Raw genomic sequence first — 6,460 nt, 5'->3', positions numbered from 1 at the left:
TGCTTTATTGCATCTGTTGCTATCCTTGGATGCCTTGAGAAGCAACCACAGTGCTTGGAATTTTAGCCTGTGTTTATTTTCATTAACAGTGGTATTAATCAACATTTTCCTCTGTTCTCCACAGACTGCTCTGAGATGCCTTTGGAAAGCAAAGACAAATTCCAGATCAGGTTTCCTGTTGTTTGATATTATTACATGTGAAAAGTGAAATGATTCTGCTCTTTGCTCAGATTTGTTCATAAACATTGAAAAAAATTCAAGTAGCTCCACCTTAGTTGAGGGGCTTTATTTTGACACAGCCACCAGCAGATATATTATGAAAAAAGTTCAGAAGGTCTAAAAAACATCCACAGTGTACATCAGACTATTTTATTTTGTTTCTTCAACCCTTTTAAATCAGCATTTTTATGACTTCTTTTAACATGGAAGACAGGAAGCAGTGCAGTGATGACTCTCCTGTCACATCAGGCACAGAGTTGTATGACACAACAGCCTCAAATCTCTTTCAATCCATCACTTATTTCCCTCTAGAAACTTTTTTTTTCTTTTTTTTTTCCCCCTCCTGTATTGTCTTTGGCTGTTATTTATTTGGTTCGTTGACTTCAAGGGACGTTTTTCCTGGCTGGATGAAGACATTTTACAAACAAATGCATGGAAACATTTTTGATAACGCTGCAGAAGCAGCAGCCTGGTCCCCGTGGGCAGGTAAAGCTTTGTGTCATCCAGCAGCCCCCGCTCTGCTCGATTAGGGAACAGCATTTTTCACAGCCGGCGTGGCTGCTGCAACAACAGGCCCCAAGCAGCGGTCAGGACCAAAGCATGAGGAATTAAAGGGCTGCTCGAGGTTCCATGGGGCTCTAAGGACTCCCCTGGGGAGGATAAAAAGGAATTAGAAAGGGTTTTATTGACAAGGGTATGTTGCCTGTGCTTTGATACGCACACAAAGGAGAGTAATTGTCAGTACAGGGAGGAGGGTTCTCTGTAGCTGAAACTATCATTTGTATCCTGTGGAGAGTTAAAAACCCCTCAGCTAAGAACTTGGGCAGACACTACGGCCCAAGGCCCAAACAAGGGGTACTAAATAGGCAGAGAGGAATTATAAAGCAGCAATAGATAACATTGCTCCATTTCAAAGAGCTCCACATCTCCTGCAGCACCCCGAGACACTGAGAGGGAAAGACGTGCATCACTATCAGCAAAACATGTTCTGAAAAACCCCCACCTTTGGGTGAGTCTGCAGCTGCCAAAGGAAAGGCAAACACGGCGAGGCCCCTGTTCAGCATCTGGAGGGGAGAGCATCTGCTGCCAGACACCTCGACGTTTACTTTGAGTGAGAAATCATCACTCTGGCTGTAATACTTCATGAGTGAGACATATCAAGTGAATGGAATCCACACAAATGAGGTCGTTAGCATAACTGAATACGCTCTTCATTCCTTCAAGAATGAAAAATATGAGTAATTCCCTGGCAAGGCCCAATTACAGCCTGCCAGCACTAGCACATGGGTTATATCTATTATGAAATAATAAGATAACATTAATAAGATTCCCAGAAAGGACATTAGACAGCAAATCTCATGACTGTGTACAACCAGTCTAACTATTCAGGCTGTCTCCTGCCTGCCTATCTCAGGTCTTTCTTGTCATCTCTAGTGGGAAAAGTTCAGGCCTTCCAAATTTTAACCAGGATGCTCTGAGTGGGAAATGGGGTGAGCGCTCTGGGAGTGCTGAGAAACACATGGACAGCTACTCTCTTTTAAGGGGTTTCAGTATCAGCCATAAGTGTCAGAGCCACAGCAAACAATCACACCATTCTGAAATGTTCCTGTAGACACAGTGATGCTGACAGCTGTAATTTGGCTCGTTAACCTGAGCGCACAGGCACGGCCCAGACACATGCTGGCAGTGCTTCCAGCCTCTCGCTCCAAGAGCACCTGAATAAGTCTTTTTTTCACCCATTTCCTCATGTCCTGAAGTTCATGATCCTGCATGCACACACAGACCTGTTCATGGGTGTATGAACACAGGCAAGGAACAGGGCTCAAAGTCTTTTAGATGAGCATCACCCCAATGTCCTGAGACACCTATGGAGGTAAGCCTAAAAGAGAAAAAATGAACAAAAAGACATATATGTAGCTGAGCATAATGTCACATGTTGCTCAGAAGCCTGGTAGGACAGGAGGCAGCTGAGATTTCCCTCACTGTAATTTAGCAAGATGCAGCTCAGGCGCTGGGAAGGAGCATCCAGCTCCCCAGGACCAAGGACATATCGATAGCAGCAGTCAGACACTGCAAGTTTGGCAGGTGGCTAAATTGGCTTCACAGCCTCCCTGGCCCTCGTCGGGGAAGGGAAGATGCCGAGTCTCAGCACAGAGGGCTGTAATGAGGATTAATAAGGCGTGTGAAGACGCTCTGTAATTGTCCGGCTGGCTGTTTCCTTTGCACCTTATGCTATCATTTATGTCTGTGCAAAGTGGCTGTAAAACGCTCCAGGTCTGATTCGATAGAACTCTGCAGACTCCTGGTACAGGTGTAAATTGCTCTGTGATGTTCAGGGCAACGTCTAAGTGCAAACTAATCTGATCATCTCTGTTGCCTCTTTGTTGTTTTTGGTTTGGTTTTTTTTTTTTTAGGGTTTTTTTTTTTTAATTCTGCAAACTCCTCTGCAGCCAATTGAACATTTTAGTGCCTAATAAACTACAAAGTATCAGGTATTTCGTGCATGAACTTGTGTCCCAGAAACAGAATTGGCAGTGCTGGCTTCAAGGAGAGCTGGAGCTGCATCAAGATGCCACGGCACCTCAGTCCTGTGTGCTGGTCGCTGCCCACAGCCGTAAGACCAAGCAGAGGAACACTCGCACCATCATCCTCAGGAGCTGGTGCACAGTCACAGCGAGTCAGAACTCAGGAGAAGCCATGAAAAAACAGCTAACGACATAATTTTGGAGGGAATGGGCAAAAAAACAATGCTTGACCTTGTTCAGACATAGGGAAAACCAACTGCAGACCTACAGCAGCTGTAAGAAGAGTCTGAACTAAAATATATGAGTGGTATTACAGGGAATAACCCTTAAGAGGTGGAAGGCTTTGATGGACGCACTCCTACAGGTAGCTTCAATCCCTGGCAGATGCAGAGGCTTCGGTAATGAATGTCAGACTGCTGGCCAGCTGCGAGGGGAATAAACAGCTATTTGCCTTCAGTAGAAGCAGCATCAGTTTGACATATGACATTCAAATGATACGAGCTTTAAAAGTGTGGTTAAATGACTGCTGTTTGCCTTGAAACCTCCAGTCTGCTGGAGCAGCGTCGCAGCCGTTTACCTTTGCTCTGTGGGGGATTGAATCGCTGAGCTTAGAAATGAAAGACCAAAGTGCTTCTGCAAAGTCAGCCCACAGCATGTCGTGTGTCCAGCTGCTACTGTACGTGTGCTGTAGTGAGGACAGGGACAAAGATGGGTCCTCCCCTTGCTGCGTCCTTTGGCTCTGCTGATGGCTGCTGCTGGCACATGTGGGGACACAGAGGTGCCTCTATGAGGCAGATGGGGAGAGGGTGAAGGGGCTGTAGGATGGAATAGGGAGGAAAAAAGGGGTTATCCCCACCTGGTCCTGTCCCATGGTCTGGCACCCCTCGTCCTCTGTACTGGCAGGCTCCTCTTCAAGGCTCTTCTGCATTTTGCCTTGCAGGAAGCCAGCCCAGGTTGCACCATGTCCACCACCTGCTCTTGTTTTAAAAAAAGCCCTGCAAAAACTCAGCTCTCTAGTTTAGGGGATCTTGTTATGCATTTGTTACATTAGCCTGTCACCTAATACCAGCAGTAAGAACCCTTTGATAACCTAAGATTGTTTGCAATCTTCATGCTAAAACAAGAGCTCAGGACCAAAGATGCTGTAGGAAAAAATCACTGCTCCCTGACCTTTGGGCAGACTCTGTGGGCTGATTATTGCATCGATTTTAACCGAATTGAGCATTCAATACGGGTGTCTGGAGGCCTGTGCCTCTTCAGCAGCAGGGCCAGTGCAGCACCAGCAGCAATAATACAGACAACCTTTATGCAAGACTGGGTCAGGAAAGCTCCAAGTGTCTTACAAATTGGGGCAGGCACAACTGCTCTGCCTGGGACTGGCCCTGGGACCTCCAGCTCCCGGTGGGGGAGGATGGAGCACAAGTGAAGCACTTGAGCACATGTAGAGCCTTGCAGTGACAGCACTTCAATAAGGGAGCACTGTGTTAACTGCAAGTGGGTGCTCTTGCTTGAAAGCAGCCTAAATAATTGAAACACAGGTGAGTGAGGCCAGATTTGAGTGATGCCCCTTGAAGGGGGGACTGTTCTTTCAGAAGAAACAGATGCTGAGCTGAAGTTTGTTTGCACTCAGAAGCAGTGCTGTGCTACAGGAGGGGGATATACAGAGCAAAGGAGTTGATGCACAGGGCCCTGTAATAATCCTGTATGTCTTTTAGGGGGGTCTTTTAGAGAGGATTTGCCTCAAGATGCCAGCAGTTGGAGCATGTTAGATGAGCCCCTGACACACTTCTGCTTTAGTGTCCTCCAAACAGAAACCCATTTGCTCACTCTGTGACCTTGCTGGGATCTCAATCAAAGCACAGCATAAGGTGGACACACATCAAAGTTCACTATTGCCTAAGTAATTTTTTTTAAAAATGCAGGTAAACCAAGGCCCAGGGCTGTTGAGCAAAAGTTTATTTCCCCTGGCTACAGGGGAATGGTGCATGCTTGTTATGTCTGAAAATGGGACAAGAAAAGATTGACACAGAACATCTCCCAAACAGCTGCTCAGTCTGGAATAAACCCAAGAAACAGTATCCCAGGTACTGTGCCTGCTGGAAAGCCCACAGCATCAGAACAATTCCCCACTGCAAGGTCCCACCCAGCTGCTCCACAAAGCCAAAATCTGTTGGCAACCTCCCTCTGGGACAAATGTGAACCAATTAAGGTGAGCTCTTTCTGCTTTTAAGGCACAACAGAATTCAGCAAAACAAAGGTGAAATTTGGCACAGCTCGACACTGCTTTGTCCCTTGCCAGAATCCCGCGCAGGTGCCTGGAGATGAAGGCACAGGCACAGGGGCTCTGCCTGGCCCAGCAGTTTGCCCACCTCATTGGCACAGGGCGCAGCAGATGAAGATGCCTTTGAACAGACATGAGAGAGGCTGATATCCTTTGACACCTGCAAGTGAACTGTGTATTTCCAAAATGTTAAGCGGCTTTGTGGGAGAGATTATCCTGAAGGATGTTTTCCGTAGTGTTGACATTTATGTGTGAGTGATTAATTCCAACACAGGCATGGGGCAAAGAGGCAAAACCCTTCCCTTGCTGCCACTGGGCAGGCTGTGGCCTTTGCCCCAGCAAGGTTATTAATTCATCCCTGACCTGTTGACACTGCCTGTGACTTTGTCACCCTCATCTTCTCAGTCCCCTCTCCAGGCAGAGACCTGAGAATTTTCATGCCCCTTTTCATGAACTGCTCTGACAGTGCAGGGACTTCTCAGCTGTTTGCTCTCCAGGGGTCTGACTGCCTCTACATTTTGTCCTCCCCTGAGATGTGTTGTCACAAACACTCTGCTATGGCTTTAAAAAAGACGAAAGCAACAGCTGAAAACAAAGATGAATTGTCACTTTTGTACATTGGTGGCAGAAGGGAGCTGCACTGCTGCAGGTTATGGAGGCAGAAGGGCAAGCTTTGGCTACCCAAGCTGCTGGGAATTTTCTAACCCTCTCACCCAGCTCAGTGGTGACTCCCTGGAGAAGCAGCTTCACTCCTCCCCTACACTTACAGTCAAGGGTGTCTTTCACTAGAAAATTTAATTTGCTGCAGAAAGGTTATTGTATCTTTTCAAAGGTTTTCTACTCAATTCCTAAAGAATATAGAAAGTAAGTGTAAGAAGAGTATGTAATATGTAAAATCTATCTTTATATAAATGAAATATAAAACCTGCTATGTAGTGAATAAAGTTCCTAAGCCAAATTTTACAATAGGAATCACTTCACAGCAGCAATGACTCTGCTCAGCTGTTCATTCTGGGCTGTTGTAGCTTAAACTCTGCATATCCAAAAGCACTTGTTACTACTGATGATACATGTAGGGATTCACTCTGGATATAATGAATTTTCATCTCCCAGGAATCCAAGCAGAATCATACATGGTAGGGAGTGGGTTGGATGTATATACAACACAAGTACTTCACTCAATGCTGAAATCTGACAGCCTGGAAGCAGAAGATATCCTCCTGTGGAAGGGTACAGGCAGAGAAGGTGCATGAGGTGTTTAAAGGAGAGCAGGGAGCACTTTGAAGCCTTTATGAAGTCAGGTGCTCTGCAGTATGGAGCAGATACTGAAATCACATCCCTCCACTTTCACAGAAAGACAAATGTCTTGCTAAGACTAGCAGGACCATGTCCTCACTGATTTGTGGTGCCACAAATTGACAGTGGAAGAATGAAA

The sequence above is a fragment of the Pithys albifrons genome, chromosome 16 (assembly GCF_047495875.1).
Source record: "Pithys albifrons albifrons isolate INPA30051 chromosome 16, PitAlb_v1, whole genome shotgun sequence".
Lineage (NCBI taxonomy): Eukaryota > Metazoa > Chordata > Aves > Passeriformes > Thamnophilidae > Pithys > Pithys albifrons.
The sequence above is the reverse complement of the archived record's forward strand: the minus strand, read 5'-3'. Positions refer to the sequence as shown.